General features: G+C 40.1%; 1 long non-coding RNA gene across 5 annotated transcripts; it reads right to left on the bottom strand.

Annotated features, from left to right (window-relative positions):
- Positions 1-1,742: 1,742 nt before the first annotated feature.
- On the bottom strand, positions 1,743-27,435 carry LOC147755616 (uncharacterized). 5 transcript variants are annotated; one of them, XR_015329380.1, is made up of 7 exons: positions 26,936-27,435; positions 19,671-19,948; positions 18,419-18,551; positions 17,989-18,105; positions 15,102-15,248; positions 13,973-14,486; positions 10,743-13,601 (listed from the first exon to the last, which is right to left on the bottom strand). It is a non-coding gene; the product is annotated as an uncharacterized LOC147755616 (long non-coding RNA). The 5 variants fall into 5 exon arrangements; XR_015329381.1 differs by lacking the exons at positions 10,743-13,601; positions 13,973-14,486 and adding an exon at positions 14,724-14,910 and having other exon boundaries at positions 26,936-27,394; XR_015329382.1 differs by lacking the exons at positions 10,743-13,601; positions 13,973-14,486; positions 15,102-15,248 and adding an exon at positions 1,743-4,303 and having other exon boundaries at positions 26,936-27,383.

The raw sequence follows: 27,435 nt of genomic DNA, 5'->3' as shown, positions 1-27,435 counted from the left end.
TATAAGCGCTAGAAATCGATGTTCTTGCTTATTTATTTTCCTGTCTTCCAGTTGGCCTAAATAATCAATACACTCGCATAGAACGGCTACACACCGTATGCATATCACTTCACTGCAGCTAACTTCAATGCTAATAATTGTTTAGGAACTTCTTAAAGGCAACTTTTTTTTCAATGCAATTGAGAATCAATCTCAAAATTTACGATTACTTTTTGCGCTATCATAAACGAGAAAGTTCAACCGCGTCGTTTCGGTCATCCGGTGCACCCGACCGAATCATCCTATATCTGTATACGTCCATTTTTATCATTCAGACCCATTTGTACTACCTTCCCTATCTTTATCGAACAACGTCCTGGGGATGGGAACAGGTCACATTGATGACCTGATTGTCAACACCGAATTGCGTCAAACTCCGTCTGTTTGCCTAACGCCCTTCGCGAGCGCTGCGCGACTATAAATTGATGCGATGTCCACGCGACAAAGTCGCCGGTATCATTCCCGCCTGTGTTACGACTCGATGCAGCTGATCTCTAGCTACGCTGTCCTGACCGGCCGCCATTTCTTCTGCCCGTATCAACGACGGGTGACCATACTACCGACTCGTCACTGATAGTCTCGCTTTCTATCCGTAACATCCCATAAATTTCAAGTGGGTGTATCAGCGTTAACAGCTACAGCATCAAATGCTATTTAGCAGTCATTCCCAAGCCTGTGTTATGGTCCGCATATAGAATCGCGCCTTGATTACCTATGAATATTAGCAATGAAGGCTATGTAAAGCAGATGGTATAAGAAAGCTCACCTAAGCGCTTGTCTCATGCGAAGGTAAAATCCGTTTTCCTTTACGAGATAGAGATTAACAGCAGGAGCTAGCTTGATCATTCTCAGACATCTGTTCTTTTTCTTCATGCTGTCAGACATTTCCGATATCCCCCTTCGATTGATCGCGAAATGATCGATTTGAGTCGGAAACAAGATATCTCATATATATATATATATATATTTGCGCCTAGAAATAAGTGGCCACGTGTTAAAAAAAAAGAAGAGAGTACTTAATCATGATGGAAACAATAGGACCCCGTTTTCCTGAAAAACTATTGTCACGTAAAGTCCACCAAAAGTATTCAGCAGATCCACGATCCAATAATGCTTGACTCTGTGATCCAGTAAATGGCAATACCTTTCGGCATTTTTCTGTAACGATTACAGTAAGAAGACTTACCTGAAACCAGTACCCGCACAAACCTCCTGTCTCGCTGATATCGGTACGCCGTATGCGCCACGTTCGTCTTTTTCAACCCCAAGGACACACTATAAGGGGCGCGTTACCATACCCCTTTTTTTTTTTTTTTATTAAATTTTCCCTCCAGATTTTTCATGCGTACTCTTAGAAATTAAATAGAATTTCTAAGAAGCAATGGTCCTTCCTCTAGATACGTGGCATATGAACCATATTTCATTGATTGAATACATATTATCATGTCTCTGTATTACGATTCCCCGGGGTAGTTTCGTGCGCCCAAAACCACCTACCAAATTTTCGCTGCCAAACGTTAATCTACTTATGATTATTATGAGAAGAACATAGAACATGATCGACGTTTGTGCCGCATGGTTAAGGCTTGAAATACGTACGTGTGTGTCTCAATTTGCACATTTTAAGATATGTAGGGTTCGCCAGTGTGGTTAAAAAACAATGGTTAAAGATCAAGACAAAGAAAAAGGCAAAATCGTCCATTATACACAGTCAGAATTTTTTATTTAACCTTATAGCCGGAAATTAACCTTGCCTTCTAATCCATTCTACTTTGAATAACGAGGAACAGAAAGGACTACTGTTGAAAAAACTTTAATAATAAGCATGCTTTGTCGGTTATGTGAGATAAATCGAATGTCCGTCATTCTCTAAGACGTCACCCAATATTGACCCAAGCGGAATTTGGCAACAACTATTCAAATACCTGTTTAACTTCAGTGGCATTAGCAGTTCTTTAAGGCCTAATAATGTGTTAGTTGTTTTACTTATCTCGCTAAATGGAATTAGATGCGAAAGTAATCAGAACGCTAGGGGGCATAGCTTTGCCCGGCAGCTTTTGATTAATTATAGTATTATGGGTGCTTGGACGTCTCTTACATTTAAATGTGATATTCTTCTATCGGCGGTGGTTTATCTTGGAGCCGCCTGACTGCCGTTATTATTACTACTACTACTACTACTACTACTACTGCCTTCGTTTACGGTAGAAACCGCAGTTGCTATAATTGTACCGTTATGTTGTTGGCACATAATTATAAGAATGTGGTGCGCCATCGTACAGCGTGCAATGCCAGGATACTCTGGGATATGCTTTATACAATAGCATCTGAGGAAAGCGTTTTCGCGTACAGGTTTGGAAGCATCGTATCTGGGACTATCAGAAAATCAAAATATAAACAATATTTTAACTAATTTTATATATTGACAGGCTGGTAATGCACAGGTCACACAAAATGTATGCCTCTTGCGCTTACTCTTCTAATAATTTTATATTGTTTTGTTTGCACAGTTTTAATATAAGAACCATATTGTTTTATAATACATTGAAATAGGTTGACGTTATTGTCCTGTAATTAGACTGCTATAGGCGAATCTGACGAAGCGCTTTGGCGGCTTCTAAACAGTCATATGCGTACCGTTCGCGTTCCCACATGTCCCATTTCTTTATCTATGGCTTCTCAAAGCAAATCGATAGCGGAACATGCTTCCTTACCAGTTGCCCTTCCTAGAACATGGAGGACTTCGTAATCACACGGACGTAGATCGGAGGAATGAGCTAAGAATGATATTTCTTTGTTGAGTCCAAGAAACCACTGAAGCATGGCGATGAGGGCTGGTATTGTCACCGAGAAACCAAACTGCTCTCGTCTGGTCCCTCTCCGAAAGGCCGTAGAAATTGAGCCACGTCTCGTCTATAGTGTCTGTATGCTTCAGGCGTGTTTGCTGTTAATTAAACTTCCGCAAATTGCACCCAGACTATACTATACTATACTACACGCATTTCCAGCTGGCTTGGATTCAATCCGGGGAAGGGGGGGCCTATTTTTGACTCAGTTTCCTCATTTCCAGGATTCAAGTTATAATTTTACACTACATTAAACATGAAGTGCCAGTTTAGGCCAACAGAGCCCTTAAATTTTAGGTTCGGCTTTCACAAAAAGTCTCCTTGACTGCAGTAATACGTTCTTGCCCTATGGATACCGATATCTGGTGACCTCCTCGCTGATTTCCATTTTTCGTTCTTAAAATTTTTTACATATTGTGCTTTCGCTTAAGGCTTCCTTTCTTTTTTTTTTTCTCTCTCGATACATTTGGTGCGTTGATTTTTGAGACCAAAAGAATTTTTCTTTCTGCTGTATTTTCTGAAAAACTGGCTTGTTTACCAGGCAAATTTGAAAGACACGAAGCCAAAAATTTATTCATCTTCAAAGTCTGCCAGGTATACTTCTCACAGCTAGATATTTATAAATATATTGTGTGAACATCGCTAAAGTAGAGAAACTATACACGATATCTCAACATAAAATTTGTGACAATGCCATAAATATACTAAGTTGGCGTATAAGTAATTCTAATTTGATGTCTATTCGCCCCGGCTTTTCCAAATCAATATATTTAATCCGTCTCGTCAAAAATTCCGGGTTTGGTATTGACGAGCTCGTCTAGGTAATTTTTGAAATTTTCTTTACAGACAAATGTACTATTTTGAATTCGTTCGCCAGTAATTGAAAGAAGTGACCATTTGTCGGCCCGAGGTTTAGAGAAAATAGGTGACTGTAAAAAAGAAAATGAATTAAAGCTTCTGCCGGACAGCCTTAATGAGTTTTAACATGTATGATCCGGCATTGGCAAATCACGGTCTTTTTAGGATGGAGCTTTGGCATGAACCTGATTTAGGCGTAACATTTGGAACAACCGATTTTTCTCTATCTCTCTCCCTGTTTCATTTAACGTAAAAACATCATTTCGGCTTACTGGTAGCAGTTCCATAACGAAAGCGGTCATTATGACTGCGCGTTGCATGCTTCCAGGCGAAATATTTAGAGACAACGAGAAGCTGTATTTCCTCGGGCTCTTCATTCAGTTTATGGGAACGTGGCTCCAAATATTTGAATAGCTCCCACAGATTTAAGATGCCCGGCAGCAGACACATGTGAGCTGAAAATGCATTTTTCAAGCCTTTACTTCGGATGAACGCTTGTGTTTTTACACGGTAGAATCACGATGGGCCACGGTGTAGGAACAACAGCACTTTCAAATTAACTGTAAGTAAGTAAACAAGCAGTACGGAGGTAAGGTAAAGAGGAAAAAAACGCCATTGCTCATACACCAACCTAATATTGCAAACGAAGGATATAGTTAGTTCTAAAATAACTATTAACTTTAAGACAAATAATTTTTGGAATTTTATTTTTAACTCGGCGCTGATACATGTTTCAACATGGTCATTTTAAACTTTATAAATATTTGGAATGTTGAATTTAACCAGGAATGCAGGTAATTTCACAGGAAGTTAATTGAATTACTTGAACTCTGTTGGTATAATATTGTTTCCAATAATTTAGTTCCTAAGCAATAATAAATATTTATTACGCATTAAGTTTCGACATTAGATCTAATTAGAGACTGTATATGATGTGTTCGCTGTGCACGCTTGCCTTATGTATGCAAGTTTAAATTATAAACGGTTATCTGTACAGTTGGAGGCTTAGGGTAGATTGGGCTTGTTAAGCAATGCCTTGTGTTAGCCTGTTAACTTCATATTGTTTTATAGCTGCGCAATTGTTGCGCTCGCAGTTTTTGTGACGATTGGCAAACTCGAGCTCGACCTACTAAATCGGTAGGCAGCAATGTTCTTACTACGCTGTCCTTATGTAGGGCAAATAGGGTGTACCTCTTACAAACGCGTGCGAGCTGAGACTGGTAGGGAGGTTTGTAAACATTTCATGTAATCAGACTTTTCAGTCTGATATAATATTACAGATATGGTTAAATCGAAAATACAAGTTTTCTGTGAAGTGTGTTTTACTGCTCAAAATTACCGTTTGGTGTTTTCATCGGATAGCCAAAACATGATCTCAAGCAGACGTTATATAACACACGTTGTCGCAAAGAACTGGATAAAAGGGCAAGCATACCTTGTTACCCGCCAAACTTTTTGCTCCCTGCAAGGATGCAACGAAGAGGCCACGAGACACCGCCAGCGAATAACATTTCTTACTGTCTAGTAGCTCCCAATCTTACTGCCTGGATTGCCTTTCCGTAGTTATAATTCTTGTGGTAGGCACTTTCATTGCTGGGCAAGAGCACCTAAATTCCGGTAGTGAGAACTTACGACCTTATCGAAGAGCTTACTTACTTCGATGTACTGAACCTATTGATCCTTCCTCATCCATCGTACATAGTCAAACTCGTCAACCTTTGACTTCCGCTCTAGATATCACTGCCTTCATCTGGCTTACTGCGAGGCAATGGATTCAATACTACCACCGAATAGAGGAACTTCCAGTGTTTTTTCATCTTGTGTGCATTTCTACACTTGATATACTGATGGACGGCTAATAAACATGCGCCATATCTGGTTTTATTTTAGGTACACTGTAGAGTAATTTTCGAAGCTGACAAATCGGCATTAGTTATCACCGTTATTTGTTTTTTTTTTATCACCAATACCTCACTCGATATCCACTTTCTACATCTAAAGCAGAAAGATATTGAAAAAAGAGCAAAAGACATGAGAGAGGAGAGGCATGTTTGCTTTAGAGTAATGCTGTAAATTGAAGACCATATTTTTAACATTACGTGTTCATTATCGATTGGGCGATAATCCTTGATTCCTACGTGGCGTACAATAGGACGCTTTACGCGGGAAGTTAACACGAAGATATCGTATTCACCATTTAATGAGGTATACAAACTTTAAAAATTAAATTATTTTAATTTAATTTTTTAAGTTAAATTAAATTTAACTTAATTTTAATTTTTAAAAATTAAAGCGAAATAATCTATTCAAGTGGACACGTCTACTGTCCATTCTTCTAGCGGACGCTTCAAGTTATTATAGCTAATGATTTCCTTTTGTCTTAACGGTGTTCGAATGCGGTCGCAGATCGCATAACAGGAGATTCAAAATGAACGAGGCCGCTTCCAAAGAGGCCAATGTTTATTAGGTGACTGCGTTTCGTTAACAATATGACCATATCAAGAACAACCAGCCAGAAGAGCGAGAAAAAAAATGCGTTATCATTTGTCGACGTCCTCTTATTGGCAACATACTGCTTTGCAACAACCGGCGTCACTGTCCCCGGCGCTTCTCTATTCTGAGACTTTATAAAATCGTAAATTTCTGATAATATCTGCATGGCTTTAGCGCTTTCAGGAAAGACGTGCGTTTTGGCATTTGCGTCTCCTCGTTCGTATCATTCACCAAACTCAAGAAACCGAGTGTAGTAAAGAAGGGAGGAAAAGCAGACAGAAGCAGGCAACAACAATACCGTTTCGAAGCCACCGTTACTGCTGATGTCGCTTTTTGAAGGCAATTTTAATAATGTGGCACTCCACGCGTTGCCGTTCATCCGTGCCGCATGTTCCTTTTCGTGACATCCTTTTTTTGTGCTTTCACACGCTTCAACAGACAGACGACACCGACCAAGCTATTCAAACCTTTTGCTTTGAGGCCGAAGCGGGCACGCAGGCTATTAATAAATTGTACTCTTCGTAGGAGAACGACACCGGAGACAGGACGACAGCCGACTGAAGCAACGAACGAACATTATGGATGCTCGAAGGCCAAATCGAAGTCAAGGGTTACTGCGTTCTCGATAGTATTTCCTGTCGTTGCTCAACTAGGGTACTAAACGAGGCTGAGAATACAAGGTAAGTTCGGAAATCCCTAGTTAGGTCTTTGCCCCTTGCTTCCTGCCATACGTCTCAGCTTGACTCGAATCAGCAAACCTCGTCACAGTGATGAACCTCATCATCTTGCCATGTATCCACCCCACGTGCTTCGAAAAAATTTATCGTTGCCAACCCTTTCAGCTACTTCGCGTTCTCACGCTGCAATCCGATGATGATAACGACTACCTACCCGCACAGGACAGCTGCGGTAAGGGTTACATTGAGCGGGTCACCACCAGGAAAGGCGGTAGGATTACTATTATTACATTATTATTATTATTTTCATTATAAATAACTTCGCCTGTTAGCGTTTCGTCGACACGAATAGTGAACTTCTAGCTTTCATGCAGCTTTCAGTCGGGATCGTAATTTTAGTGCTTCTGTCCACGGGCGCCATTTATGTACATGAGTGACTGTTTGTCTTGAACCTTGGACAGCTAACAAGATGCGAAAAGGCACACTCATTGAGTCGTTTACTGTCTTGAAGCATTAATCGGCCATTTTCTTGAAAGCGGTGTGTTATTATAACGATTTTGTAAAATCGAATGTTCGGCTGAGTTGATTTCGGGCCTTCCACCCCTGAATTCCCATACCTCGTTCATCACTTCGTTAATAGAAGGCGCCTGTCGTCTACTTATGTTATTTGCTTATAGCGTCGTCATCAGAAACCCCCTGACGTAAGACGAATTATTCAAACTTAGAGACCGTCGAGCGGCTCCTCATGGACAACCATAAGGCGTGTAGCTTAGAGAGACGACAGTCCGTTTTGCCCAGTTGACGAGTTAGCAAGAGCTTTAAGCTAAGCGGGAGGACAGTATTAAGGTAGAACCAGAACAAAAGTTTAAATGTTGAAAGTCAGCGCGACTTTTCGAAATTACTCACTTATACAGCATTTGCTTAAACGTATAGAGTCGATATTTTTCCTTACTGACATTCTTGTTCGTGTCGCGATTAATTCGTAGATACATTATGTAAACGTTCTCGCACCTCCGGTGATAATGGGAACAAAGCTTAGAATTGTTTGTAGGCCTGATAATTTATAGGTCGATTCTATGTGATCGAATATCTAGTGAAAGACGACCTTAAATAGAATGACATAAGCTATCGACAGCCTGGCGTGAATTTTTTTTCTTCCATAAACAGTTTTCTTGGTCTATTGCCAGCTTGAATTAAAATTATATTGCCTATGTGTATCTGCTCGCCCCTGTCTTACTTTTCTGTGGTCGACGAATGGCGCTAAATTTGAAAAGCGATTAAATGCCGGCCATGCCTTAGCTATCCTATTTGCCATTTGAGGCAAGCACAGAATTAAAGCGCGGCTCATATTTCGAGTTGGCGATTGCAGCGCGCAGAAACTAGGCATCAGATTTCGTTCAGAAGGCCCTGTGGGTTGACTCAATTGGGTTGTATTAGAGTTTAAAGTAGTGGGATACATTTTCGCTTCCGATAATGATACGGTGCTTTTACACAACGGCTTGCGTTTGTAAATACCAGCCAATCAATGGGTTAAGTGCTCTAAGCTCTGAAGGTATGCCATCTACAGACAGTCTGTTTCATTTCTGTTTCACGTCAAGGTCTGGAACAAGTTATATATTTACAGTGAAGTATCACTTAGAGTCAATGTGATAGAAAAACCGAACAAACAAGACCTTAGAACTGCGGTCACTTGTGAATACGATAAGGCTAGCTGGCACGATCCAATCTACATACAACTGTATATGTCAATCACACATATGTCGATGGATCGATGTTTATTTTTTCTGGTAATGATGGGTGGTTGGATGCGTACTACACGCGATAATGCCCCGTTATGTGGACCACTCACTATGATGAGTAACCATTCCTTAAAAATGTCTGGTCACATACGTATAACCTGCCAAGTTCCAAGCAAGCAACATGGTCGTAAGAAGGTGCCACTGATATAAAGTTAGATCAAGCAAGACATGTTTCTCACTTTTACGCTGTATGCAACGTTGGCTTAATTAGAAATTGACGGTAGTTTGTAAATATTTTGACCGGCCGGGAGACGACAACTGGAGAAGCGCGCATGCTCAGAACAGCTCTACCTCTAGCGATCAGCTATATTAATTAGTTGTCTTTAAAACAACACTGTATATAATCAAAGATAAAAAAAGATCATACAAATAAAACGGTTATTATTCTATATCAGATGACACAATAATTTGTTTATATCCATAAACACTTATGCGAGTTAATATAAACCATACTGCAGATCAGCTCGATTAGTCATTAACTAACAATCCATTTTTACTATCACAGAATTCCAGTTGGTTTTTCTTTCTGCTCCAGCCAAGTCCATTGAACAAAAACAAATTTTGAGAAAATTCGTTAGACATGGCCGCTTTCCTGAACAAGCTCAAGGCCATCAAGTGGGTATCTATCTATCTATCTATTTATCAGAGCTTAGTGATTAAAATAAGCGAAGGCATGGGGACTAGTGTCGGCTTTGAAACTCGTGCTCATTCAAGCGGTTCTAACGAATGCGCGGAGAAAGGCAGCTCGTCGGTTTTGAGAATTCTTTGGTCGACTTTCCGCACGTGGTTAGTTCCTACAATCGCGAGACGCTCGTCCTTCTACGCCTGCTTGGTATGCACCACTCTCAAGAAGGCCCTACCGTTTCGCGGTGGATAGGATATCACAAGGCATTGCATTATCCCGGTAAACGGTGTGGCTAAAGGACTCTCAACACAGCCCAAGCGTAGACTTTTACCTCGTACCTGGCTTCTTGTTTGGGTCGCGCTGCTTCGTAAGAGTCCTCGAACCAACTCAGAAGGGAATTCAGAATGTAGACTTTTCGAGTATATATGCTCAATACGTTCTAGTGCGCATTCCCGCCATCGGCGGCTTAGAACATCTTATTTGAATGGTATTTCATTATGTTGAGTTAAAAGTTCACATTTTTCGTATTATGTTTATTGTTTTTTAATTCGTTCGTCTGCTATACGTATACATACCTATTTGTGCAGTAATAGTTACCTAATACTCGTTTTTCTACGGCCAATAAATCGATAATTCGGGTCCATTTTGTTCAGCTTCTTGACACTGCACTTTTATGCATAAATATTTTGTGGCTTTTAAAAACTAATTAATTTTCATTAGTTAATTTTTATTACTACAAGAGTCAGTGATGGGTATCTCTATCCATACGAGGGTGTTCTCTACTTATTAGATTCAGAGAACTATTCGTGTTTGAACGGCCATCAAACATCAAACATCAAATAATATTACGCTAAGGAAGGCCTAAGCTCGATGAAAGCGTGAGCACTCGCCATGCTATGGAGTGTGTAACAGTGACTCCGCTTCGGAGATCTGCCTTCTCTATAGTTGCATTTGAAGAGACGTGGATAAGACGCTGGTCATGAACGCGCAACTGCTATTTGATGAAGATGGTAGAAGAGGTGGAACGAGGACGAGGTGAAGGGGAAAAGAATAGGGATTCCGCTGCAATTCAAATGTCGCTTCTAGCTTCTGTTCTCCCTCGAGGCAGAATCAGAACCTTTCTATTCTTGTAAGATTGTTGCGCCTTCTATCTATGTGGCTTTTCTGTTCCCTGTATGCAAAAGAGCTGTGTGATCGCGCGTACATCAACGAGCTCTCCATGTTAGTTCGCTTTTTACCAGTGAGTTACACCGATGGTTCATCTGAACAGACGATATACTGCGGAACTCGCTATTCCTTAACTGTTTTTCAGTCCCCGATGAGCAAAATACCCTTCGAGCATCATAAGTCCATTCATATAAAGCCATTGTTGTTCATATATATATATATATATATATATATATATTAGCTTGCGAAAATAGCGTCATACGTACAGAATTCGTGCTTTATAGGCTAGTCAGTAGGTAGATGGAAGCATTTTTGTAGAACGACCTCCGATTTGTCGTACCAAGGAAAAACACTTCACTTTTAATTTCGAAAATGACAGACAGATATAAATGAATAGTTTTTTTTTTTTTTGTTCCGAATTATAATACTTATGATTTGAAATGAAAAAGAGCAGCCAAAATAGAAGAGTTTTCAGTGTATACGTCACGGGGTCAGTATTAGGTACTTGTTTGCATGGTATTTGTGTGACATTGAATTAATTCTAACGAAGTACAACTAAATACGTCTTCATTGTTGTACCGCAGTTCGCTCGAACTTTTCTGCTTCTACAAAAAAAAAAAAAAAAAAAACGATAGAACTGGTTTTAGATTTATGCTGGGCCCTTCTAGGTGGCCTGTGCTAAACCACTTCGGGTGGATAACTTTTCAAGGTTATGAGAAAAAACGTATTAGCTGAATGGGAAAGTGCCGTAGCAAGTATCCATTCTACAAGGCTAACCATATTGTCACTTCCCTAAGCTGACGCCGGTTTTTTCATTATTGCCTTCGAATCGTCCGACCAATTCTGTACGTGTACAAGATTTTCTTTTATTTCTAATCGACTATGGGATTGACATTTTAAACTTCTGGACGACTGACGTTATATTCATGTGATCTGAGCGAGATAAGCTCATTGTAACGGGCGGCATGTTTCAGTAGCTGTAAGCGGCCGATGTACTGCATCGATGAAAAAAATGATATTTACACTTTTGGACACACGGGTGGATGGCCTGCCGGGAAACAGGTCCGCATACAGAACGCTACATTATATCTATAATTAAATATAGCTATTCGTAAAAATCATCTTGGCCTTTTCCGTTTACATCGTCATTGTTTCGTACAACAACTGTAACTCACGGCGCCTAGAGTAACCGTTTCGACACATACTTAAGGTCCGTTTTCTGCCCTGTAGTGCAAAACACTTTGTACTGAAAGCCGTTTGTCCATAAACCTGCGTTTTGCTATACCCTTTCTTTCATACTGACAGCAGAGCATATAGGAAGATGTCGTTGAAGAACAACTTATCGCTTTACGACAGTAAGATGGGCACTGCATCCTCCTTGAAACCCTGTTAAAAAACAACTACCATTCCCACACGCACCGCTAGGAGTGTGATAGCGGCTTTTACCTTCATTGGGCTAATTTAAATACGACGTCGATGATGGTAGTTAACAACACGCTTCTCCTAACCTGTACCTTTGCCCCGCTCTGTTTACAATGTGTTGCAATTAGTATTTTGCAGCTTTATGACACGCCAACCTTTTCGGCCTTATGTTTGTAGGACTAAAGAGTGATGGACGTCATGTGCTACGTCGTCCCTCCGCTTCAGTGACATACATATGACCGGGCCTTCTTTATGCGCTTGTTAACGCTCGCTCGCTGTCGACAATAACGGTAGCCACCATCCATCGTATGCGTGTGTGGTCTGGTCACAAACGTTAGTTATTACCAAGGCCTATAGCAGTTTAATAAAATTTCCCCATACAACATTGGCTTAGCCTGCGTCAGGGGGAGTAAACAAGCCTTATTCTAAGATTAGCCCTCTCTGAGCATCTACCGATTGATCATATAGTGATACGGAAGCATGAAGCATGTAGCTAAAGGTACAGCCGTACCTTAGGTACACATTTTTCAGGGAGATGGATTAGATCGCTACGGTTTTTTTTAGGAAAAAGTACACTTCTAAATAATGTCCAAATCCGCGTTTACAATTGAGAACGGCGGCGCTACCTTTTGAATTAAAATTATGTTCAATGGCGCAGTACGATGTTTAATGGTACGGAAGTTAATTACAGTTATGTTCCACGAAAAAGCGGAACTGTAGATAAATATTTCAAATACGCAATGACAAAGAGCGTTATTAGAGAGACTGTTATTTAAAAAATTTGAGTCTCGTCCGTAGCTAGATTAGCTAAATTACATAAGATTACTTACCTGATACTATTCCTGCTTCGAATAATGGCGGACCAAGTGGCCAGCAGGCGTGTCATAACCTTGTCAGTTTTCATCGGATGCCAACTGCCATGGTCACTGGTTTTGTATCGTTATTAAATTTTTAATATATATATATATATATATATATATATTACTTTCAAAGAATTAAATATTGTCTCATTTAGGTAACTGAGACCTTAATGAACCTTATCAGTATGTTCTAAGGACGTATTCTTCTATGAGCAAAAATCTTAGATTTTTGTTCATAGGACAATGCGTAAAAGCAGGAGCACGGTTATTAAATAAAATCTAGAACAGGAACACGATTATTAAATACGGCTTACCATACATAAATTGCAATGTATCAGTCTTTATAATTGCATATTCAGAGTGTTCCGTATAATTTTTATGTAATTTCCTGCAACCTTGATGGTACACCCAACGTAGCGGAAACACATAGAAAATTTTCCGTTTATAAGTGTTTGACCGACTCACGTCATCATTTAACAGCCTACAGACGATCATACGAAAGTCAAATAGTGCTACTCCGGCGAAAAAATTTTGCCCCGAGGTTTCAATCCGACAGCAGTGTTTCTAGATAAGAAAATGCTAACCGAAAAGTGACCTAAAGTGTCAGGCTTCGTTCCTTTGCTTACAAAATGTAATCAGGGTATGAACGGTGACTACGCAGTTTCCCTGCACGCGGGTAATTTCGGAGATGTAGCGGAAGGGTTCGGCAAGCGAAAACGTTCTCGCATTGCAAAGTTCTTTCTCACTGACTGGAACGCGTTGGGCAATGGGCCGATCGTGGGTCTCAGACGTGCATGGGCACTGGGATCTCGAGTCTGCAGACGAAATGGAAAAATCCAACAGAATCGTATAGAAATGAAGCGGAAAAAAGAAAAAATGAAAGAGAGAAAGTTGTATAAAAAAAACACGGTTTCCAAAATGCACAGAATGCTCCGAAGTTATTCGAATGTTTGCTTCTTAAGCTATTCTATGAGCTTTGAACAACGTCGAGAGGTCGGTAAATGGTCAAAACATTTTGCCGAGGAACTAGAACTGGAGTCAGAAGGGGATGGAGAATCGCTGTCGGTTTAGATTCGAATGTTCCTTATGAGTCCTAACTGACATGCTTGGTAAATCTGCACTTAAACGAAGATATTACAGAGGTGTGGGTAAAAGGTAGGAATATACGGTCTGTTACAGTCTGTACCTGAAACGATGAACAAATCGCCTTTAAGAATGCAGACGAGTTGGGGAAAGATTTGTAAACCCCGCCAGTGGAGGAGACAGAAAAGCTGTCTGTCGTCTGAGGGAGAAGCGGTGGGGTATGCTGTTCTCGGGTAGAGGGGAAATGCTCACTAGGCCCCTGTGGAGTCCCGAAGGCGCTCAGTCTGTCCGTGACAAGCGAACAAATCGCTGGCTTACCTTGTGGGTCCCGGTTGGCTCTACAAAGGAACTCTCACTAGCCCAGCAGGAGCACCATCACCATTACTGCCCGCTATTACACTGCTCCGTAGGATGAAACGCTAAGAGATGTACTTGGCCATAGGAACGCTTCCTGAACGAAGGATTCCTTTTGCTATATGCAGGAGGTGCAGCAAGGAGCAAAGGAGCAAAGACTGGCGAGCCAAGCGAGAAAGACGGAAGGACCAATTACCATTTCGGCAGGCGAAAGATGTCTCGGCCTTCTATCTCCCGAGACGGACTGGTCCTAAACCCACCTGCTTAAAGGGAATATATGGTACGAATGGATATAAGTGTGTACTATAGGTAGTGTGTCGTTGTCGTTTTCAGCCTGCAAATCGAAGATTACATAGGTCTCATGGAATAAGTTACAGGTTTCGAAATATTATAGCAATAATAGATAGTGTTCATAACTCATAAGCTCATCCTTTTGCGGGTTCAAAACATCTGTTCTAACGAAATAACTAAAAATCAGAAGTTCATGAGAACAACAGGAACAAATCCGTTTATTAGCCGTTATTCTACACAGCCTAAAATTATCGCATGAGATTTGCGATTACAGTAGGTAACTGAGTCCTAGGTCCTATGTTCAGTCGAATTTCTAGAAGTCGTTCATAATTATTGAGTTGAGACACCCAATGCAGACATCTCTTTCCGCTGCTGATGTTGTTACGGTGCCCTTATCTGAGGTTCAAATATAGCATCTGGCGGTTTATAGATAATAGTGGAAACATTTGCGACGGCAAATCGAACTTCAAACAAAACTACGCCTAGGTTGACCTAAACTAAGTCAATTTTACAACTTTAAACTTGCATCGACTTCTCAAGTGTATTAATCAATCACGCGTATCACTCGCGATGACAATTCCACTTACCTGCATATATATGGGTCTGAACAGCAACTTGAATGCTGGGGTAGAGCTACTTATTGCATGTTGGCTGCAATAAAGGCGAGCTTCAAAGTTCCTATTGCGCCAAAGCTGGCATTCTTTACTTTTTCTTCTGTATCAACCTGGAAGATTCTAACCGAGAATAAAACATTGATTTCACAAGCATGGCGTCAAGCAGCCGGTAAGTACTCGACGTGTGAATGGAACAAGATAGCCGATAGAAGACTGAAACTATGAACTTCTACAGATAGTTTAATAAGTCTAATTTCAAGTAACAACAGTAACACCGAATCGCTAATAAGTTATTATTAAATTTTATATACTCTATAAAGAGGACAGAGTTAGCAGTACAAAGGCTATAATAGTTCACCGTACATTGATTAGGCCTAATTACGTATGTCATAGAAACGTTCAAAATTCAGTTCACAACGCAAATCCTCATAGGGTACAATTTTTTCAACATCACGCCAACAGACTGTCATTGATTAGTTGATACAATAAAAATAAACTATTAGGAAAAGTCGTTTACTGAAACAATGGCTTATGTCCTAGTTCGCTAATTAGCTTGCTTTCTGGTTGAGACATAAGCCTAATGGATATTCCAATGGGTGTATGAATACCCTTTCGAGATGGCAAATACCCAATATGACGTGCAGAGATAGGTTTGCTTAATAAAGTAAAGGAGTAATTTCTGCGATTCGGCCATAACACTTAGCTAATATAAAGACTCTTGAGGTCGCTATTATATTTGGCTGCCCCAAGCTGTCTTTAGACGCCGGCTCATATGGCTGGATCTAAGCGTGCATCGAAGCTGATGCCCCGTATCGGAAGTCTGGCCAACTACCTTTCAACGCTATGTACTCGATAGTATAATGAAGACACCGTTGGTACCTATTATTATTATTATTTACGTTGCATCAACGCTAAGCTAAAAACTGGCTCGTTTATCTTGGCAACGGGTCGTTTATTCGATCCAATCGACATTATCACAAATACATTTCAGCGGAATCCGAACTCAATGGGAATTTAAGTTAAGCTCCAATTGTTTGGAACTGTTAAGGTGACAGTTTTTTTTTTCTAGTTAGTTACGAGGACAGATGAAATAGATGAGAAACTTTGCTGAAGAGACGCCAAACAATTGTTCTTTTGCGGTAGAAGCTTACGGAAGAACTATCCCGTCAACTGCAATGTGGTCCTCTTCATCAGTCATATAGATGATAAAATATAAGCTTAAATCTCTCAAATACAATTGTACGATAGTTGGATTGCGTACATACGTTGTTAAAACATGACCATTTCAGAGGTACTTGTTATAGGAAATACAGAAACCACTATTTAGTAAGCTTCGGTGGGTTATTCTTGGGCCGGCAAATTGTTTGTAGAATGTAAAATAATCCAAGTCCACTTGTCTAATAGATATTTTGTGGTGTGTGAAAAAACTGGCACTCGAACATAGAGCTCGCATCGACGAGAGCGCCTCTCAGGCCCACTCCGAAAACCAACGACTTCGTCACCTAATGCTCAAGCATTAGAATCCGTTCCTTATTAAGAGAAAACCTATCGCGATCATCCTACGATAATCGCTATATTATTGGGTCCTCATAGCTGTAAGCCTTCGTAGAAAACAGTCAAACTTCACACGCTTCTGTTAATGGACAGCAATGTCCAGCTAATCCTTATAGTGCAAATAAACTAGCTTCTCTAAACGGCCTCTTATCTTCAACGTAAGTCTATATTGAATTAATCTGAATAATAAAATACTGCCCACTGTCTCATTATTTTTTTTAAAAGTTCTTGGACAATTATTTCCGCGCTTCCCCTCATCCCAGGTCATCTGTAGTGGAATGCCTTACACAAGCGATATGCCCCATCACTCGATATTATAAAAAAAAAAACTTCGAAATAAGATATAATTGTAAAGATTATGCTAGAAAAGAATAAACAAATTGGATGAATCTTTACTCAAGGTACTAGTTTGAAGGTTTAATAAGAAAAATATGTCTTGATGTTTTGTAACGTGACAGTACAAAGTACCGATACGTTTCGTATTTGAAATGTAATTACTTAATAACAATTTACACCATAGCTGTCTAGTAATAAGTACTGATATAATTATTTATCATTTACGTAGAATTTTTCGGTGTATAGATGCTTTGAACTGCGAGTATACAGTGTAGTAATATTGATTGCGTATCTGGACAAAGAAAGGAAAATCGGGTCTCTCCAAGGAAGGATCTCTTCATCATGCGGCTCTGTAATTATCTTCATGGAAAATGTTTTGGGTTAATCACTCAAAGCAAGACTATTCTTTTAATAGTACAAATGTTGATCATTTTCAGGCGTTAACACCGCTATTTTCTATATCTCTTAAAATACCCTAGATCGCTTCAGACTCCTACAAGCTTCTGACGTAAAGGTGACCAGAGCCGATTACTTAATACAAACGACGAAACAATAGCCCGACTGACTCCACAGTGAATCTACTTCGGCCTCCCGTTCATGCAGGCTCGTGCGGCTCTCGGAGATCCCTCAGTTGTAATCTCTGCTTAGCTTTATATATTATACGGGAGCCCCGAGCAACTGCAACTTTACGATGCCGCATAATAAAAGCATTAATAAGGTTTCAGCCTTTACTGCCTCAGTGCAGTCTTCGTCAGAGCCCTTGCTGCGTGGAACGTTTATAGAAGCATTGGATTTTGGTCACTCAAGGTTAAGCTGCTCACGTGATAGTGCCATGCACTTTGGTGCACGACAGCTCGAACTATGCGACTGATTAGGTTAGAGTTATTACTTAGGGAACGCCAATCACGGCCTACATATTTGTGAAAATTCAATTTTCGGTACATTTAGGCGTTACAGTTTTCTCACTAACCTTTTTCGCACTTTCCTCCTCAGCGCTGAACCACTTCATCTTCTGTTCCTACTCTCTCTCTTCGTCTATCCTCCTTTCTTTCTCATCTCGCGGTTTCTCTTCCAGCTTCTGTCGTTTCTTCACCACCCAACCAACGAAATGAAATTAAGGCGTTGAAAATATATATGGCAGCCAGCTTTTAAAGCTTTATTTAGTGTTAAGATGACGTCTCTTGGTATTTCATGTGTACTCTATCGTGCATAGATCAGAACGAGCCCATTTTTCCTAACCGATACCGCACGCTGCTCGAGGTAACGCCCAAGCGTGCGTGTTGAGTTGGAAGAAAAGTCATTCCAGCGTAACTTTTAATCTATTCAGTAAAAAACAGATGTTATTTAAATGTACTACACTTCACAAACTAGAGATTACAGGATGCCAAGCAATAGCTTACCTTTGCCTTAAGCAAAATCCTTGTAACATTTAGTCGGAGATACGAGGACTTCCGCGGGCTTCGGAGGCCACCGGTAAGGCAAAGATTTCTTGATACAATAAGCATTTATCCATCCGACAGCTTATCGAAGAATCTTAGAGAGATTTTACAAAAAAGTTAACAAAAATTATCTTCCATCTCACAAAAATTCTTCAGAGACATCAAACTAACAAATGTATGATACCTGCACGTTTTTTTTTTGAAGATTTATGCGTATGTATGATGAGGTATGATTTTATCCATATTTCGTTTCCGCAGGATCCGTCTGAATCTTTTCTAAAATTATCCTAACTCTAACCGGTTCCTGAATGACCAGGGCACAGAATATAAGTTTTCGTGTGCGCGTTAATATTATGGCGTTAAATAAACATACTCTTGCGGTATAACCAAAAGCCTAGTGTCATTATTCTGTTATTAATAGCTCAGTTTGTTGTAAGAGTTTGTTACGCTTTTGACGGTATTCGAACTAATTTAAGATTCTACTACAGAGAAAATCGATGCGGTACAGAACGTTTTGGCGATGCTTAAATAAACGTTCATGTTTACCTCGGCCACCCCGAAACATTAACGAGCCATTTGCAAAATAATTGAACGCTGAAAGTTATATACGATGCAAGTTACGCCTCGATAAGGTGGACGCAATGTATCGAGGCGCGAATGACAGATGGAAAATTTTCTGCATTCGACCTGTTTGCTACATATACAACAAACTAAAGCCTCTAGATTTGGCAACCTTCGATGTCAAGCCATTAATAACTTCTTGTTTTAGATAGCAATATTCTTTGCGACTAATTTAGGACTATGTGAGACTTAAGCGGTTGAGGTTCAATTGACTTCACGCATATATGTTTGTGTCATCTCGAAAAAGAAATAGTCTTTCTCTGTAACAGACCATTAATCAATGCAAATTGTCTGTCCTCGTATTCACATGTGGGCGGCAGTAGTCTTGGTCGGATAAGGTCCAACGGTGTTATGGGGTTTGAAACTTTCAGATAAGACGAGACATAAACATTATGATAAATATTCTAAGATTATTAAAGAAAAAAACAATTATAATTTCTAGCATCTCGTTACATTGTCGTTTTTCGATTTTATTTATATGGTTTCGATATTATAAGTTTCGAGCCGCTCGCTTTTATTCGATAGCTTTCACTCTCCGCCAACCAAACCGTGAATAACTAAATACCAGTATATTATTTATTATAAGACATACATTGTAATCTAGATAGAGATGTCCAGAAATTCACAGGCACATTCGACCTGAAACAGGCCAACATGGCAATGTGGGACGACGCAATATACACCGCTGCTGTGATTGAAACTCTAGAGAACACAAGCACGGATGCTGTTTGCCTGGTTACGACAGGACAGCGAACGAAAAGCTTTGGTGTGCAATCTATTTACGCTCGATATTTGCTTTCGTTTTGTACGGTGCTGGGTGGCCAATGTGAATTGAAGGCGCTGGCCGTCTTCTCGGCTATTTTGACTCTCCTATACAACAACGAGGAATAAAAGGGCGAAAATATTAGAAACAATTTGACATCCGATGATAGTAAAAACAGACCATTTTGTGAAGGGATTGACAAATGTCGACGTTCACGTTTATCCAGATGGCATGCAATTATATATGCCTTTAAAAGCTATTTATAATAGATATAAACAAACCCCTCTACGTCGTCGTCTGCTGTATTTGCTATTTAATGGCGTCCAAGTCTCGGTATCGTTCGATTACGATGGGCACGCATAGGAATTAGTCAGATCATGGACTATAATTGTAACTGTTGTAATTGTACAATATTTCGGTATCTAAAAAATCATGGCGTATGTATTCGTTTGAACAGAATTGTCTTTTTTTGTGTAAACGTTCGGCCGTGTGAAAATCACACACCATGAAGCAGAAGTCAATGATCGACGGGGGTAAGCAATTTTTAATACGAATACATTCCAGATAGAGCGCTACAAAATTAATCTGCCTTCTATTATCGTTATTCAAGATGCACGAGAACCGTCCAATTGCTCTTACGTCCAACTGTACAAAGCAAGCTTTACTAATCATTCACTATTCTGAGTTGAGAATCGCAAACAATTGAGTCGCGTTAAAGTCTCCGTCTTAAAAAGAACATTGGAACTATAGAAAGTAACTCGAAATCACTTAGCCAGTGCTGTCCGAGGGCCTTTGAACTCCCAGCAACGAAAGCTTTCAAAAGATACCTTAGGAGGAGAAACCAAAAAATCGCGAACTTTGATGAGGGTCTCTTTGCTTCGGCTTCGGTAAGAAACAACGCATGGCAAGGGACGAACCTGCTAAATAGATATGTCATCACTCTGCCGTGGATGGGTTCCATCATAAACTCTGCAGGAAACTAGGATTCCACTAACTTCCCAATACATGTAGATGCTCCAGAGACGGGGAAATTGTGGTAGATGCCACGGAGTCCTTTGCCCCCTGGTCCAATCCTTAAGATACCTAGCAAATCTTTTAAATTAGTTTTATAAACTCAACAAGTTTCGTATAACCCATATATTGTTTTAGATGGGTATATACAGTTTCTGATACTGAAACGTTGCCTTGTATTACCTGTATATATGCGATATATAAATACTATCAGGTAATGTGAATAGGATTTGATTGATAGAGCTAATAGTCTACGTAGAAAATGTACCATGGATGGTATTATGGAATATACTTTGTTTCGTAATTAAATATTTAGTATATTCGTTATTTTAAAGGGCATCTATATAAAGTTTACATTAGGACTTATTTGTTAAGCGGCTAGATTTGTGCCTGATTTCTTGTTCTAGTCAGTCTTCCATCGCCGAGTTGGAGAGAATTAGACTTCAGGTGATGTTTCGGCGACCTCTCTAGTTCGAGCTGGTTACCGAATAAATAGATGTGCATAGACTGAAAAGACACTCCTTTCAATAAGTGAAGATTTCAATGAACAATACACGACTGCTAAGAAGAAAACCGAAGAGTTCCTTCATTAGAAACTATCGACCTATCCAATTTTCGAATATGTGAAAGGACAGAACATATGCCTTATAATAATTGCATATTGCTCAAACACTTGCTCTGCATATGTAGTCAATCAGTAGCGATCTTTCAGCTAGAGAATAATTTATGCCTTAAGCTAATGCCGGTGTCACACTTACGAATAGGCCAAAGCAAATCGGGTTATTTTAAGAAAAAACTCATCATAACGGCATTTATGACGCGGTGCAAACAAACATGCTTGCAGACATCTCGAACCTAGCTGAAATTTCATTTTGCTCCCTTTAACAGGGCCTACCTGTACTTGTTCATCTTGTATTTTCCGTTCTCCTTATCATATAAGGAGTAGATTTTCCAAGCTTGTAATAGAGATAGACATCGACAGACGCGAAAGGTTGACACATAACAAAAGATGTATACTGATTTCCTCGGAGTAAGCGTGCGTTGCCTACATATAATCTTGCTGTTTTGTTTTCAGCTGCACCATTACACGGCGACTATATATATATATATATATATATATATATATATATATATATATAGTCGCCGTGATTTTACATACTGTGTACCACTATAAAACTATAAAACGAAATGTAGCTGCTATGCGTCCAAGGAGAAGGGGGACATTCTATTCTGGCATTAGTCTGCAATTGGGGTTCTTCTTCGCGCTTCTTACAGAAAGCCTTTTCAATCGAGTGTGGTCACGTTACGAGGACAACCGGCATTCATGATGGGATTCTTGTGTTTGCAGCCGTCGCGATTTCGGCGCCAGTGCCCCGGGTTTAGATGGGCGCTGTGATGCCACGCGAGGTCATCCACTGGCCCTGCTTCTCTCCTCCACAAACGGGCCCGTGGCTTCTCGATCTGAGAATGGAGTTAGCGATGCAGGAAAGGGTTTTTGCTTGAATTGGACATGATCAATACTGAATTTGCACAAAGTGCTAGATGTCGCTGCATCGGAAAAGCTAAGGAGAAAAGTTGGCAAAAAAAATTCGTTGAAAAATTCAGGTATTTGGAAGAGAGTTAGGTAGACAGTTTGAGGACAAAACCTAACTACCTGATTAATGAATTCATTCATAGCGAGTGATTGATCGTGATAAGAGAAGTTCAGTGGCTAGGTATTTTTTCTGCTTTTTTTTTTATGATATTTCGGGTACGATAGTGACTGCTGTTCGCCCCATGTAGAACGTATGCAGACACCAGCGTCGACAGATTCAGTACTTGAACGACTGCCGTAAGGGACTGTGAAATGCGAAAATGCGCATACAATATTGGCTAGCACTGTTCACGAAAAGACAACGAGCCTGCTATGCCATATACAGATGCCCTTTACTATCATCGATTTATACATTCATGTTGGAATTGGTGTACCGAAGCCATCATTAAAACCCGTTGCTTTACTGGTCTGTCAAACACAATAACAGATGATTGTGCTATGAACTAGCATATCCCATATTAATAAAAATGGTGAATATATATTGAACTTGTCGAAACTAGTGTGCTACTACACAGTGATAAACAAAGACGGATAATGCCCCAAGATTTAACATGTAAAGTTCATAATTGTTCGATTGATATCTGTTTCTAGTGTCAAATATTAGTTAAGATTCTTACGTGGACACTATATAAAGGAAAGCACCTATCAGAAGTCCCCTGAACGACCAAGCATACACACCACGATTTGGTCTGCTAGTAAAGCGTTCGACGTAATCTTTACAGAGAGTCTTTCTAATTCAATGTAGCGTCGTTATCAAAATACAAAAAAAAAGTTTCTGGATTTGCAGCTGAAGCGGCAGTGGTGGTGCCTGTATCTGACAGGACGCCATTGCGCCTCCTAAAAAGGTCGGGCGAAAAACGTTAGCGCTGAGTACGATCAACCTACTCATAGTCTTACCGATCGTGCATTGATAGGCAGTCACATCTAAAATAGCAGCAGTTTTTATTTGATACTTTGCACTACTCCCGAAGATGATTCCATTATAGCTATAATAATAGTTATCACTTGGACTCGTACGACGGGAGGGCAAAACAAATTTTATCGTATTCCTTCATAAACCGTGGTTGGTGCAAATTGAGACTGTAGTGAAGAAAAAATTAAACAGGCTCAGAAGAGCCAGTTGGCCAGCTGGGTTCTAGTAGATTTAAGCCTATAGGAAAAAAGGCTTGGTTAGTTTTAATCCCAGATTTATACATATTTGTGCAGATTATGTATACATATATAGGGCGTGCCCAAGGTAGATTTTAGCGAGCTCAATACACCAATATCGCTGCACTCGGGGTCGGTCCTGCGTAAATCATTCCCAGATTTATTCAGGAATCTTTTAAAAAAAGTTGTGCATTGCTTTCGACACTGGGCGACGTTTGAAGCGAACGGACGTTGCTCTGAGCAAAACAGGCGCTCAGGAGTGCCACTACAGGTGTACTAAAAAGTTAAGTATCACTAAACAATAAATTAAATAAAGGATGAGGACACATACTCTGGGTTTAGTTAATACGCTGCATTTGTGACAAACGCACCTAGGTAAGGTTTGTTCGAAGTGGCTAACATATTATTGTCCTGTTGTTTTCAACACCAGATTAGAACAGTTTTTATTCCAAGGAACATTTAGAAATTATGAATGTTATTATTAGAAGATAGTGTCTTAAAAGTTTGTCTGTAAGACCCACCGGCTCATTATTATCTATGCTCTGTTAATTCTTCATATTTCCAAAAACGAACCGTGGTCCTTATAATCCGCTTTTAGCAGCGTTCCAATTAGGCCAAAGATAAGGCAGAGCTTTGCTAACCAAGCTAGACTCCACGTGTGGTCCAAGCTTCCAACGTGCAAAAAAGTTTGTCATTTACTACGTAATATTAGCGGATAATATTCCTCGTATATAAGCAAAGATGTTGGTTTCCTAGTAATTTCTGTGTTTTTCGAGGTTCTTGCCCTTAAACATACAATTATTAGGTCAAGAAGATCCCGACTGAGGAACACAGCCTATCAGAAACTGGCCGCTAATCATATCCATCCTGAATAATGATAACTCGCCTAAGTAAATAAGGCTATTTTGTGCACCTTATGACAAACTGCAACATAGTGTTGTAACGGCAATCCGAGCTGCAATTTAGTCAGCAGACGGTTGTATTTGGTAGTAGTTATCTATCCAGAACAAACGTAATGCACCTTAGTGTTTTCTCGGTCTCGCCTAGGACTTTTGTGTATCATTTCAATAAATTTACGTAGCCGTCGTTGCGCTAACCGGCGTTGTGCGGGAGTTTCGCTGGTCGTACATTCACGGCCTGTGGAAATTTAGACAAATGGTTGACCTTTTTCACTTTTGAACCATGGCCGAGACACTGCGATCGTGACATTCTGAATTTGCTGTTACTGCGAAATTTACTAAGAGTACTCTACTTGGTTTATTATATTATACATAGTATGTTTATCAGTCACTTACGATTCACTGGGAACATTTTAGCAGGCTTGTAATTCGTAAAATACATACATCTTCGTTTATACAGATGTGTATTATATTTTACGAATACTTCTACTGTATCATACAGAATCTTAATGACCTTGTCACGAATTTAGAGGTCATCAGCTGCTAGCGTTTGTTGCGGAGATTATTCGAATGGATTGGTAGCCTATGGGTTGCTGAAAAGTTTGCATCGTAGTACCACTAGCGTCTAGGACGAGTGCGCTATAACGCACAATGGTAAACTAGTCGTGCCTAATTGACAACGAGAGCGTCGTACAAGGTGGCATCTGTTTCGGCAACGGCACAGGTAGAGGTACAACCGAGGAACGCAGACGGAGAACTCAACAGCGAACGGAGGCGAAGAATAAAATGGCGCCGAGATTTTCGCTATTTTCTAGTTTTTCGTTAGCGAATAGCAGCACTGTGCAACAGTTAGTTTCATAAATATGGATAGGAGAGATGCAAGCCTTCGTCGCTTCGGACAGAAGCTTAACACAAGAATCGTAGATTTTATTTTACACACCCGTGTATTTTTGCCTCGCAGTCAACACGGACTTATTTTAATGCCATTCTAGTTTTAATGAAATTCTGATATTGATGTACAACCTGCAACACAGAATCAGGCAATGCCGGTTAATCTGTGGAACAAGGCGCCTTCGCGCAGGTCCACCAGGATTACGTAGTCGTCAATACTACATGACATATACGAATCGATCCTGTACCGTACTAATGAAGAGTATTATTATTCCCATTGAGACCCTACCATCAAGGCTGGCGAACAAAGCATATTGTTGGCTCGCCCATATGTCGATATCCGACGTTAACGGCCTGGTGCTAATACGTCTTTAGCGTCAGATATTTGAAGCAACCATTCCTATAGGACGAGCGACGTTTTTTGCATTTGCCGCAAGGCTATATCATACGTTCGTATACATATATTTCTACTAAGAACCCATTAATGGGTAAGCAAATCTGCTGTTTTCTGTTAGCCAAAAGCTTCTCTATCTATCGTTGGGCGCCGCTTCTATCAGAGTTCGAAATCACTGTAAGAGAAATTGAGGCTTGTCACGTGGTACGGCGAAAAGTTTAAGAGATTAAAGCAGAACAGTAAAAACTTGGCTATTTTAACGCTTCGTCATGCCTTGCCTAAGTATTTTAAATAATCGAACGACGATCTATACAATTAAGCAAACATTGTTTATTCGGCCTAGACATCTCGAACTTAAACAGAAGGCGCTTCTTTTAGTCGTATACGAGTTCATACAGATATCGAAATATTGCAAAAATAGAAATAATATTTTCTGCTGCGCTATGCCATGCTACAGTTTTTGAGAGAGTTCACAATAAATAGATAGTAATACATGTAAAATATAATATGACACGTGCCGAAACAATTTTTCCGCGCTCGTTTTGAACAGTGATCCATCTTACAACAACCACTTGAGAATCGGACGTTTGGCAACGAAGTTGATTCCTTCGGCTGGAACCCGAACGCTACCGAAAATACTCTAGTTTTTGTGAAACAGGACGCTGAACCGAGGCATTTTTGTTCACAATCTTGGTCGACAGCATGTCAAGACATACTCGGTAATCGTTAGGAGCTGGGTGCAAAGCTTCTGCACCCAGCCCCTAACGATTGTCTTAACCCAAGATATAGGAGAACCTAGACGTCGCAAGCTTACCGAGAAGCTTTGGTACATCGGCGACTTCTGTGTGCGATCTAATTTAAAACTGAATGACATCTATGGCGTAACACCAAAATGTACCATATACTGATTGGCCTGTATTCTCGTGCAAATCTTAACCATTGTTTTAAAAGCAATTTTTAAAAAATCAGCTACGGCTACTGCGAAGAACTCGCCAGAGTGAAAGCATCACTTAGGGTGTATAAACCAATGGGCATCTCACTCTCAAGAAAGAACTTCGGAGTTGAAGTCTTCGATGCTGCTTGTCGCTTTCAAAATGAACAGACCGTCAAAATGCATATGATTAACAAGTTATTCAACGCTGAATTAACTCGTTACCTTTCGCTCTGTGTTCTCTGATCACAAACAATAACAATGCTATTATGTCAAAAAAAACAGTCAAACGAAGTCACAGCTCTGACACGACCTAACCGAACCAATTGTGGTACTTTGTCACAGTAACTCACTACGCAACATCGTCTTCTTGGGTAGCATTATCGACTATTATCTTCGTCAGCGTCTCTCATTGCGTTCTGTTGCAACCGCTCAAAACGTACCGCGATCGAACACCACCTATGGTATGAGCGTAACGTTGCCAGCTTTCATGTGTACGTCTGAAATTGACAGTGTGCGCCAATACGTATATCTAAAAGAAGCTACTTTTCCTCTCCTCGGTGCTTTGATTTGGCTGACGATTCGATTTTGCCCGCGCTCCTGTGTGTCACGGGCGGATGCGCAGTTGATACGAAGATGATACTGATTACCAGAAACAGCTGCGATGCTATGTTCATTTTTAAGCATAGATTTTTCTAAATGAAAGAAAAAAAACGTCTACAAAA

The sequence above is a fragment of the Varroa destructor genome, unplaced genomic scaffold, assembly GCF_002443255.2.
Source record: "Varroa destructor unplaced genomic scaffold, Vdes_3.0 BEIS01000005.1, whole genome shotgun sequence".
NCBI lineage: Eukaryota > Metazoa > Arthropoda > Arachnida > Mesostigmata > Varroidae > Varroa > Varroa destructor.
The sequence above is the reverse complement of the archived record's forward strand: the minus strand, read 5'-3'. Positions and strand labels throughout refer to the sequence as shown.